Genomic DNA, 13,522 nt, shown 5'->3' with positions numbered 1-13,522 from the left:
ATTCGGAACTTTTCTAACGCCCACAGGCAGAAACATGTACATAGAAATGTGCAGACATGGCTACATGCTTTTTACATCAGAAATTGCTCTATCTTTAGAAGCAAACAGATGGAAACGACAAACAAAAAATACAAAACAATTTTTTTTGCTTTATATTGGAACCTATTAGAATTCTTTAGAAGCCATGCAAATTGGCATGTAGAATTAGTCTCATTATTGTAAACTGCATATCAGACAGTGTACGTTCATAATAAAGATTATGATACTCCTGGTTAGAATAACATAAAGGCCAAGTTAAAACCTTGCATCCTGAGATTACAATAAACCTGCCCTAATGCTGTGACTACATCACTTTTGTGTTTAGCCACCTTTAGGCTATATTACATTTTGTTTATTGAATTTATTTTTAGTGTTTTCATAAAATGTTCTCTTTCCTTCAAATAACTATTATCCAATGCTGAGTCATGCTGTGTATTTGCTCAAATTGAATGGTATTTAAGATAACTTGGAGTGACAGAGAGGGAGGTGGTTGGCAGGAGTAGACCTAATAATTTCATAGGTTTCCAGGATGCAAGACCTCACCCCGTGTATTAGTCATGTTCTCACACTGCTATGAAAAAATACCTGAGACTGGGTAATTTATAAAGAAAAGAGGTTTAATTGACTCACAGTTCTGCATGGCTGGGGAGGCCTCAGGAAACTTAAAATCATGGCAGAAGGCACCTTTTCACAGGGCAGCAGGAGAGAGAATGAGTGCCGAGTGAAGGGGGAAGCTCCTTAGAAAATCATCAGATCTCATGAGAACTCACTCACTGTCACTAGAACAGGTAACCTAAATCATGAGGGTAACCACCCCATGATTCAATTATCTTCACCGGGTCCCTCCCACAACACATGGGAATTATGGGAACTACAATTAAAGATGATATTTGGATGGGGACTCAGCCAAACCATGTCATCGCGAGAAAAGACTGTGCACTGGGAGTCCTGCAGAGACTTTCTGTCACTAAGGAGAATAAAGATATATCACACGAAACATTACTATTCAATGAAAGTTGTAGAGAATCATTAATGTGTAATCTAAAGCACTATTTAAAAAATAAGAATGAACTGGGATTGGGCCACATTACTGTAGTCAGCAATATTTTAGAGATTATACATCTCCACAATAATTATAGTCAAGTTTTTGCACATTTTTGTTTTGCTTGATATTAACATTTTATATAGTTAGTTCTGATGTGAATCCCTGGGGACAGAAATCTATGGATGGGCTTCATGGAGTTTATAAACCTCCTGAAATAGTAGGCAATAGTTTTTGTAAATGTGTTTGTAATTTTCATCTAGGAGGGAGATAATACAGAGTATTTTTTTAATAATTAGGTTTTTAAGTTGTTTACCCTAAAAATGATTAAGAACTCACTGAATATGGTGACAAATAACATATATTTGAAGATGAATTAGTTTTGACACACAGTAAAGGTGTAACAATACGGTAATAGTTAAATAAATTATATGGCATATTCTTATAGAGTGTAATGCAACATATAAATCATGTTTGTAAAGTATGTTTCATAAAACAAGGCACATGCTCATATGACAAGTGGAAAAAAGCTTTCATATGGTATGATCAAAACTAAATATGTATATATTTATTTAAATGCCATGATTTCCCATATATATTATACACACACACACATACACACATGCACACACAGCTTGGAAGAAAACACATTGGTGTTGAATTTACAGATGTATTTTTTATTTACAGATTATCTGCAGAAACACTTACCATGTTTATAAGTAGAAAAAATATTTTAAAATCAGTAAAATCATTCATTTATTCAACACTTATTGAAGGCCTACTCTGTAGAGCTCTCAAAGTTGCTAGGGTGACAAAGATAAATACCTGCAACCACTGCCATATAGGAACTCTTAAAACCTGTTGTTCATTGTATTTCTTTGGTATTCCACTGTTAAGTAAGTAATATAGCTTGCTCTGAGTTTAATGTAATTGTTCCATGCACTGAACAAATTCTAATGTTTTATGCCAGCATAACCTTAATGCCACATCAACAATAATAACAATACTTAACATTTATTAAACACTTATTATGCGCCAAACAAGATACTTAGAGCTTTACATACATTATCGTGCTGAATCCTCATAATAGCTTCGTGAAGAGGGCACTGTTGTTACTTCCTCTTAGGGATGAGTAAACTGAAGCTCAGAGAAGTGAAGTAATGGGCATAAGGTCATGCAGTGGTAAGCAGCAGGGACTGGCTCAGAACCCATGTCCATCTTATTTCAAAGCATATGCTATTATCTACTACATCATCTTGCATTCTAGCTCATGACAACAACTGAAGTGATGATGTTTATTAGGAGGAACTCACCAGGCTTTTAAAAATATTATCCTTATGCCTTGAACCCCCGGGGCTGTTCTCATAGTAGCAAATTGCAGTCGTATGGCTTGCGCAAGGCACATTTATCAGCATTGTCTGTCCAACATCTATTAATTTTTCAAGACCTAGGTCAAATTTTTCTATGTAAAGTCTTTTGTCTTGTGTAGCTTCACCCTCCTACCCAGAACAACAACAATAAAAAAACTACTTATTTATCTGTGCTGATATAGTATCTTGCACATATAAAATATGTAGGCAAAGACCTAGGTGAAAATTTTCTATGTGAAGCCTTTGGTCTTGTCTAGCTTCACCCTCCTACCCAAAACAACAACAATAGAAAAACATAACTACTTATTTATCTGTGCTGATATAGTAGCTTGTACATATAAAATATGTAGGCAAATATTTATTTAAGTAATCTTTGACCTTTCCGTGCATTATCTCCTTTGATCCTACCAAGAAATGTGAGGTAGATATGTCTATCATCTTTTTACATAAAGAAACTGAAGATTAGAAAGTGTGTCATTTGTCCAAGGTCACAGAGCTAGTAATTGTACCTGGGATTGGAATTCAGCCTGATCAAAGACATTCAGCTTTTGACAACCGTGTAACATTGCTTCTGATACTATATCATACTGACTCCCTCTGTCTGGTCATTACAAAATTTGCTACTTGTATGCCAGACAGTAAGCTAAGGGCTTTTAAATTTTTCACAATAATCTTACAAGATAGATGTTATTTTCTTATTTTGCAGATTAAAACACTGAGGCTTGGATAGTTAAAGTAACACCAACTTCTCACAACTAGGAATTAACAAGCTTCAGCCCATCCTATTTTCTGTAAGTTGCAGACCAACTTTCATTTGTTTGTGTAATACAGTTACCTATCATGACCTTTGGCACCTTGCAGGTAGTCTATATCTGTTTGTCAAGTTAATTCATTTTATCTAGTCTATTTTTCTATCCTGCTTTATCCATTTAACTTATATGCATGCATTCTTCTGCTCTCAGTTCAGTAATTACTTCCCTAACTTATTGTGTAGGCCAGATTCTTTTTTCGTAAGCCCTTACAGTACATATACCTATCTTTTGCAGAATCTATCACAGTTGCAGTTTTAAATTTAATTATGTAATCATGTGATTAGCGTCTAGACTCTCAGTTTCTTCACTAACTGGAAGCTCCATGTAAACAAGAATAATGTTAATTTTAATTTATCCTTGTATTTCTAATGCCTTTCATTTTGTAGTTGCTCAAGAAAATACTTGATGAGTAATTAATTGATAACTGTTCTTTGAACTTAGAGGAAGGTGACAGCTTTGTCATCTCACTTAGCACAAACTAAGCTAACAGTATAGCTTACAACTCAAGCTTTCTAAACAAACCCTCACTTTAAGGTAAAAGGGCTGTAGAATCATTAATTAAAATACCTTTCTCTCATATAGAAACAGAATTCCTTCCAGAAATACATTCTTTACATTATGTTATGATAATACTTTTATGGTCTATGACCAGGATTTTTAGGGAAATCCTGCTTTTCTGGGTCTCATTTTCTTTTCTGAATGCACCAGCACATCGTTCCTTTCCAAAGCATGGAAGGAATCAGGGAACCAGCAGACCCAGGCTCAGAATTCTGGTGGAGGACTGTCTCTTTGTGTTTTTCCTTTGCATGACTTTCTGTTGTATTTGCTCATCAGCTCCCATATCTGTCTTGTTGGCTCTGTGAAGGCAAAGGTGCTGAGGTTCTGAGAATGGAAAGTTCCTTCAAGGATTAGCAAATAAGCAGACTCCAGGAGAGAAAGCACCTTATTAGCCTGACAGGGACCTCACTCTAACATGGAGATGTTTTGCAAACACTGCCACTGCTCTTATTTGAGTCACCATCATTTCTGTCATCCACATATTCCCTTTCTTCCTTTCTGATCCACTCAGAGAAATTTTAGAATTCAAATCTGATCATGTCCTCCACTTGCTTAATGCCCATCAATGGCTCCCCCATGGCCCTTGGGCTGAAGTCCAAACTCCTCACATGGCCTCTAAGGTTCAGCATGTTTGGCTCCTGCCTTCCTTTTCCTAGCCTTGTCGTCCTGCTCTCCCCCTGGCCTTCCAAGCTTTGGCCAGTTCTCTCATTTCCAAAACAAACATTTTGCTTGATCAGAGCTCTTGCATATAGTCTTCAATCTGCCTGGGACACTTTTTCCTCATCCCTACTTCTTTGTCTAGCTAACTCTTAAATGTCACTTCCTGAGGAAAGCCTTCACTGACCCCTAGACCTGTAACACCCTCCCATTATACCTACAGTTTCACATAGCACTGACAACACTTGGAATTATTTTTATAATTTGCCTTCCCTGCTAGATTGTAAGTTTCCATGAGGATGGTGCCCATAGTGATCTCATTCATGTGGTTGTAAGTCTTCAACAAATGTTAGCTGCTATTATTATTATCATTGTTATGCAACAAACACAGGGCTTAGCGCATAGTATATGCTTGATAAATAATTACATAATACATGAATTATCATCATTATTAAGAGAATTAATGAAATTCTCTTAGGTAAGATACATTAAAAATTTGATGGTTTTTATCACACCTCCTGCTGTCTTTTTTCTCCTTAAAATTAATTTTTTCTTTTGTTACTTTCTTTCAAAATGACATATTCTTCTTTCTTTCTGTGTGTGAGATTATATTGAAAAATAACCATGGGCTACTCAGCAGTCACAGAATAATAGAATCAGAAAAGGGATCTAAGAAGCTATTGATGCAACCCAGTGGGCCAGGATGGTCTACCCTGTGTGTAATTCAGACAGCCAGGGATGTCAGAAAGCCTGCATCAAGGAAAAAGGATAAAAGTGTCCAAACAGCTTAAGCATTTGAGCTGCATTACAACCATCACCAAGAAGTCCCAGTGAGAGAGGCATTTCTTTAAAGTTTCAGCTAAATACCTCACCAGCTCTTCCGATTCTGCTTATATTTGCATCAACCTTTTTAGGCCTTGGGGAAATATCTAAGGTTAAACTGTCTATTTGTATGTGAATTGTTCAGTATTAATGGAATACTGACCTCTACACAGAGTACCTACATGGAGAATAATCAGACATTCCCGAGAAAGCAGAGAAATGGCTCAAAACAAAATGAGGCGAACTCGGGAAATAATCAAGTTGCTATATCCAAGGTAGATGTAATGTTGCAGATTAAAAAATAATCCCAGTGCTGAGTATACTCACTTAAGGTCTTCATCTGTACCCATCTGAGATTAGTACTTAATTCCTCAGTGAAATATAGTCACTGGACCTGGTATTATGTTCTTTGGAGTTGGGTGGAAAGGGCTATTCCTAACTTGCCTAGTGGAATAGGATATAATATGTATTGAATTCACAGCTCCCTTCCACTGCATTACTTTATCCACTTATAACCTGTGGATGCTATAGTATCAAGTGGTCTCAGGGATGGAAGGGGCTTTGTAAGTCTAATCATCCACTAATGTCTGAGTCATCAGTGGACGATTAGCAGGGGTCCCAAACCCCTGGGTCATGGACAGGTAATGGTCCGTGGTCTGGTGGAACCAGGTGACACAGCCATGGGCAAGTGAGCATTATGGCCCGAGCTCTGCCTCCTGTCAGGTCAGCAGTGGCATGATATTCTCATAGGAGCATGAACCCTATTGTGAACTGCAAATGTGAGAGATCTAGGTTGCACATCCCTTACGAGAATCTAATGATAAATGTAATATACTTGGATTATCTCCAAACCATTACCACCCACCCCCAACCCATCCATGAAAAAATTGTCCACAAAATCCGTCCCTGGTGCCAAACAGGTTGGGGACTGCTGCTTTATAGCAAGGTTAAATGTACTGACTAAGGTTTCTTCAAAATGTAGATTCCAATTCAGTAGGTCTAGGTGGAAGCTTAAGATTCTGCACCAACAAACTGCTAATTGATGCAAATGTCATGGTTTATGGACTAGGCTTTGAGTAGCAAGATTTTACTTATAATATTCCTATGAAGTGCCTGTTACGCTGTTACGTCTCTGCTTGATCGTCTCCGGTGACAAGAAAATTACTCCTCCTGGCTGGGCATGGTGGCTTACGCCTGTAATCCCAGCACTTTGGGAGGCCGAGGCGGGTGGATCATGAGGTCAGGAGATCGAGACCATCCTGGCTAACACGGTGAAACCCTGTCTCTACTAAAAATACAAAAAGTTAGTCGGGAATGGTGGCGGGTGCCTGTAGTCCCAGGTATTCGGGAGGCTGAGGCAGGGGAATGGCGTGAACCCGGGAGGCGGAGCTTGTAGTGAGCCGAGATCGTGCCACTGCACTCCAGCCTGGGTGACAGAGTGAGACTCCGTCTCAAAAAAAAAAAAAAAAAGAAAAAGAAAATTACTCCTTTTGAGGCATATCTTCTGTAAATGAAAGGTGACTTTTGTCTCCACACAACCAATTGATTCTATCTGAATATATAATAATAATAAAATAACAGCTAATATTTTATAATATTTATTATATGCTAATAAATTCATATCTAATGAGATTGCTACTTTTATTATTTATTATTACATATGAGGAGCTATGATTCGGGGAGATTAAACACCTTGTCTAAGATGATCAGAAAGTGATAAAGTTGGATTTAAAACCAACCCTGACTTGAAGTTCTTAACATACCCTTATCTAGCACTACATTCTGCATTTATACACTTGTATTATTGTCCAAGTCTTGTGAAAATCCAGCTAATATATACCTAGCCAACTAATAAATACCAATTAATATATACCTATTTGTGCTGCAACTTCAGAATCAATTTATTATAGTTGTGATCATACAATTTATAGTGCAAACTGGGACAGTTCTCTAAAAGGGGGACACTATTGATGATCACACAAGGACAAAAGACACACTTGGACTATCCTGGAAAACAAGTATGTATGTTTACCCTAGTTATTACTCATGCTCTGAATATTAGAATACAGAAAAACAATGCCAAAAAGAATGTTGCTGAGGTCCACCCTGTATTTTTTCTAATGTGAATTACTAAGTACATCTTATGCTGCAGTTCTTTTTCATGTTATTCCTATTTTCTTCCACAGAAGCTGCTTCCTCCATTTAAATTTAAGCAGTTTGCTGCCTCTCCCTTCTTCTTTCTGAAGCCGTCTACGTTAGGTCAGCTAATCTCTAGTCAACAACATTCTTTGACATCATGTTTGATTTATATGAGCCTTAGCCTAGGTTCTTCTGACAACTTGAGTCATTGCATCAAGTCTCTTGTAGGGACTAGAGGTCAGCAAATTACGGTCTATGGGCCAAATCTAGCCTGCTACCAGTTTTTGTCAATCAAGTTTTATGGGAACACAGCCATGCCCATTCATTTATGTATTGTCTATGGCTGTTTTTGCACTACAACAGTAGAGGTGAGTAAGTACAAAAGAAGCCATATGGCCCACAAAACCTAAAATCTTTACCACCTGGCCCAAACAGGAAATGTTTGCTGTCCCCTGATATAGACAATTTGAATCTAACTAGCTTCTTGACTCCCATATTTCAAATTTTTCTCTCTATTCTAAAATCCTAATGGTCACTTAGAAAGAGTCATCTTTGCCGGTAAATAAACAGAGGTAAGGTTTAATAAATCTCAGCAGGCTTCCTGGCACTGTCCAGATTTAGGCTGTAGTGTGATGACACACCTTATTTCTAGCTGCATTGGAGTATCAGTCTCCCTACTGGAGGTCTTGACTACTGCAGCTCTTTGCTTCTTTTTAGGACTAGAAATAGGAAGACTCTGGTCACAAAATTTCAAACTGAAGCAACAGTATGACATTTGGACTGATTTTAGATTCTATCCCAGGGACAGATGCTTTTGGAGCAGACCCCGTAAGGTTGAGGTTATAAAAATTGGCCAGTGGCCCACCTACTCACTTTATTTATTTGTTTGTTTATTTATTTTTGAGATGGAGTCTCACTCTGTCGCCCAGGCTGGAGTGCACGATCTCAGCTCAGTGCAACCTCCGTCTCCTGGATTCAAGCGATTATCATGCCCCAGCCTCCCAAGTAGCTGGGATTATAGGCATGCACTACCATGCCCAGCTATTTTTGTGTGTGTGTGTTTTTAGAAGAGAAGAGGTTTCACCATGTTGGCCAGGCTGGTCTTGAACTCCTGACCTCAAATGATCTGCCTGCTTCGGCCTCCCAAAGTGTTGGGATTACAGGCGTGAGCCACCGCACTCACTTTAGCTGAGTTTTGTTCATTCCAACTTCTTCTTTGCCACTTTCCTCCATTCCACATCCTTTTCGTCCAGACTTTGTGTATCTGCCATATCATTGAAGTGGAGATATTTATTTTCTCTATATTATGTCTTCTATTATTTTAATAATGATAATAGCTAATCTTTATTAGGTGCCTCCTTCATTCCAGGCACTGTGCCAGGATCTTAAATTCATTGCTTTGTTGAATGCTCACGGCATCCTTTGTGGTACATACAGTTGTTTTCCCCGTTTTAAAAATGGAGGAACTGAAACTTGGAGCTATTAAGCAACTTGCTCAAGGCCACAAAACTGGAATATGGCAGATCAAGGACATGAATCCAGAAACCTGAGAACTTGCACTATTAATCTCTAGTTTACTTACCTCTAGTATATATTGTTATCTCGAGTATATTATTCTTAACTTTTCTCTAATATATAACTGCCTCCAGGAAAAGTTTCTCTTCTTAGAGAAGCTGTAGATAAGATAGGCATTACTCAAACCTAATGATAATTTAATCCAAAAAACTAGTGCCAGTTTATAGAATTAAAAGACAAATAGCCCGTAACCTTTGGGTTTATAAACAATATGCTTATCACAGTTATAGCAACGGCAGCAACAACAGCACCATTTGAACAGTGCTGTTTACAAAATGCATCCATGCATATTATTTCATTCACAAGTCACACTCGGATGGCTTCTGTGTCCTATTCATTCATAAAAGGTGAAAAAACAAGCTAAATATATCGGCTACATTTTCTAAAACAAGACATTCCTTATGTGCCCTTGGGGGTTCAAACATTTATATTCAACTTCTAGCAATCTTAGTGGTGGCTGTAGGAGGACTGAGACCTGCTCCTTCTTCCCTCATACACATTTCTGCTTCTACACTGGACATTTTTTTTTTTTCTTTTTTTGAGACAGAGTCTCGCTCTGTCGCCCAGGCTGGAGTGCAGTGGCGCCATCTCGGCTCACTGCAAGCTCCGCCTCCTGGGTTCGCACCATTCTCCTGCCTCAGCCTCCCGAGTAGATGGGACTACAGGCGCCCTCCACCACGCCCGGCTAATTTTTTTGTATTTTCAGTAGAGACGGGGTTTCACCGTGTTAGCCAGGATGGTCTCCATCTCCTGACCTCGTGATCCACCCGCCTCAGCTTCCCAAAGCACTGGACATTTTAACATTTCTTTTTTCCACTCAGTTTACAGGTGGGAGCTAGGGCATAAACTAGAAGAGAGATGTCAAAGTTGGGAGGCTGTAAAAATATGGAGCATGGGCTACAGAAAACAATGGTTAACTGGAGGAGATGTTACAGATCTTTTAGTCCATTCTTTTATTTTTATAGATAACAATACAGGTAGTTTCCATCTATTAAGTATTTCCCATTTATTAAGTACTTCCCATATTTCAAGCATTTTGCTAACACCTTAACGTGAATTATATGATTTAAACCTCTAACAACAATACTAAATAAGCAATATTTGTTACAATCTCCAACTTTCACATGAGAAACTGAGGCTTGAATTTAACTAATGTGTCCCAGATAACTCAGGAAATAGGCATAAAGGAGAGTTCTGAACCAAATCTAATTCCAGAGCCTTTGTATCTAAACATTATACTGTACTACTTCCTGATCTAGACAGGAAGGTGATTTAGGCCCATAATAAGTGTGAAGAAGGGAGTTGCTCCAGGTCACAAAAAGTGATGTAAGAGTGAGCTTGAAAAATCCTAATTCAGGGCTAAATACAATCTGTCCCCTCCCCACCTGAATATGGCTAATAAAAATAATTGCTCCTTGTTTCTCTCTGGTATCCTATGTTCAACATGCACCCCATCTACTCTTTATAAAATAAGTTTCTAGTCTTTATTTTCTTTTCTAAGGAATAATTTTCTGAATTATATTTGCTCAGCCACATCTGTGAAATAGCACTGCAGTACTCATTTCCTGAGCCTCTGGATGTACCTCGGTATTTTTCTGTCTCATTTATTGTAATGAAAGTGTAGAGCCTATCATCATGGTCTCCAAGTGAAGTATCTGTCTACTTTTAGATACTATGGAGACCAAGCCAACAAATTATAGAATTTCAACAAAGGAATCATTGCTATTCTGCTGCAAAGGTTCTATCTCTTTGTTTCTTTTCTTTCCCTTTCTTTTCATGCAAGTCATTTTGTTTTGCCTCTTCTATAACCCTGGCCTCCATGTCTTCTCATTTTATTCATCTGGAGCAGTCTATCCTTTTTAGTTCACTGAGGCTCTTCCAATTGTCTTATTGAAAATCCCCTTCAAATCCTATTTTATGTTAAGTAATCTTGTGGAGTTAAGTCTGTTTCTCCCTTATGTGTAAGACAAATTATTTCACCACTGGTGCTGCCAACACTATTGGTGTTTCCACACAAAGCATGGGATATTAATAACCATAATGGTGATGATGATCATGATGTAGCTCACCATGTGCCAGGCACTGTTGAATGGTTTATATGTATGAACTTTTAAAATCCTTAGAATAGCTAACCAACTTCTGTAAGTTTATGGAAACAGTAAATGACAAAACTGGGCAGAGCTGGTTCTATCGTATATGACCTGGATTACTATAGTACACAGTAAACAAGTTTTTGGCATTACTAGCTATCCCCTTAATTGCTTGGTGTTAGACTCAGTTCCCTTATCTGCAAAATGGCTAATTGAAAGAGTTCAGCCATTGTACATGTAGCCAACAACCCACTGTAGGAGTTTAACTAGCCCATAACAATCTGTTAATACTAGTAGCTATCATTGATTGTGCTGGTTTATGTGCTTGGCCCTCCACATTCGTCATCTCATTTCAGCCTTCCTATGCCCTACGAGGTAGGCTCTGTTAATAACTGCAGTTCATGCATGAGTGAAATGAAGCTTAGAGACATGAGATAACTTTCTCCAGGCTCTTCAGCCTATGTTGTTGGAGTCAGTTGTTATGCATACTTACAAGCTGATTCTAGAACCCAACTACCAGGTACGATACTGTCTTACATGAGACTTTTAAAGGTAATTATGATCATAATATAATTACCTGAGATCCATTATTCACCTTAAGATGTGATTTCACTGTAATTTTCAGGACTGGGGCTGAACTAGGTCAGCTGAGGCCAGAACTGATGCTATAGAGCTTCTTACAGAAAAAAAAAAGGAGGATGCCTTTAAGCCTATGGCATCAGAATAACCCTGGCTTTTTGTTTATATAATTGACTTGCTATACAGCCAAACTTCAAGGTGAAAAATGACCTGTGGACTGTGGAACTCAAACTTCTCTCTTGAATCATTGCCCATCACCAGCAGTGTACTATACCCTGCAGACTGAGCAGGCAGTAAGGTCCTTGCCAAACCTAGAGTCAGCAATTTTGGGCTGATGAAATGCAAATGAATAAAAACAGCTATAAATTTACCTCCAGTCTAGTGATGTGAGCCTTTTGGCACAGCTGCTCAAATCCTCATGGCACAGGAACTTTTAAAATGCCAGTTTTTACTTAATTAGATAACTCAGAAGGATTAAATATTAAAGCATGTCCAATCTGGCCTTCATTCAAGATGGGCTGGGTACAAAAATATCAGTAGAAGGTTTAACCTAAAGGTAAGAAGTTATACAGCATAGACCCCAGGAAACCAGCCTCATAGGCTCCTAAAAGCAAATCATCAGACAAACAGAAAGATAAACTACTGAATAACAATAAAAAGAAAAATCCTTTCCTCTTGCTTTATTTTTCTCTTAGGCTAGCTCTTGGGGTTATCTCATAATTTTGTTTGTCATGGCTAAATAGTCAATTTGTCTTTGTTCTGGAATGCTTAGAGAATCAGTGAGTGAGCCATTATTATGGAGGAACCCTCAAAGATTCAGGCATATATTCTGAATAACTATATTTAGGAATAGTGGATGCCTCCCTTCTTCCCTGCCTCCTTCAGTATACATATACTATATATACTATATAGTATATAGTATAAAGCCTGTAGCTTTCTACCCAGCATTTCCACTTGAGACCATCTCCCAGTTTATGACTAATCTAGTGTTTGATTATCTTTCTTTTCTGTTCAGCACATTTGCTTCTGCTACATGAATCACAAGAGCAGCACAACTAAAGTAGCATTTTGCTTTGTGAGCCAAGCATCTGAAGGCAGCAGTCAGCTGAGTAAAAAAGACACTTTCCTTCTTCTTTCTTTGCAAATTTGAGGAAATTTTCATGCATCAGTAACAAAAAACACATGGAATGATTTGTAAAGTTTGCAGTTGAGATAAATGAGGATTAGTGAGATTAAGCAATTTGGCCAAGATTAGGCAGTGAAGTGGAACTATGGCTTACATACATTTGACATAACCAGAATGTTAGTTCTGTTTCCACTACCTTGTGTAATCCTCACAGCAAAGAGACTGACATGGTTTGGCTGTGTCCTCACGCAGATCTCAAGTTGTAACTCCCACAATTCCCATGTGTTGTGGGAGGGACCCAATGGGAGGTAATTGAATCATGGGAGTGGGTCTTTCACTTGCTGTTCTTGTGACAGTGAATGAGTCTCATGAGATCTGATGGTTTTATAAAGAGGAGGTTCCCTGCACAGGCTCGCCTTCTCTGCCTGCTGCGATCCACGTAAGACATGACTTGCTCCTCCTTGCCTTCCACCATGAGTGTGAGGCCTTTCCAGCCATGTTGAACTGTAAGTACATTAAACCTCTTTTTCTTTCCAGTCTTGGTATGTCTTTATCAGCAGTATGAAAACAGGCTAATACACAGACTAAACATGAAATGTGGAGTTTACAATTCATGTGGAGAAATAGGCTAAGTGAAAACTGAAAGAGCAGACCAGCTTTATGAACTGTCTCTCTGGTGACTAGATAGTATCAGTAAATTCTTACTAAGCGTT

General features: G+C 38.3%; 1 protein-coding gene across 1 annotated transcript in view; it reads right to left on the bottom strand.

The window, feature by feature from the left end:
- GRIN3A (glutamate ionotropic receptor NMDA type subunit 3A) overlaps positions 1–13,522 on the bottom strand; it is a 169,220-nt gene that overhangs the window by 59,674 nt on the left and 96,024 nt on the right. The window lies entirely within an intron of this gene.

This window comes from Pan paniscus, chromosome 11 (assembly GCF_029289425.2).
Source record: "Pan paniscus chromosome 11, NHGRI_mPanPan1-v2.0_pri, whole genome shotgun sequence".
Lineage (NCBI taxonomy): Eukaryota > Metazoa > Chordata > Mammalia > Primates > Hominidae > Pan > Pan paniscus.
The sequence above is the reverse complement of the archived record's forward strand: the minus strand, read 5'-3'. Positions and strand labels throughout refer to the sequence as shown.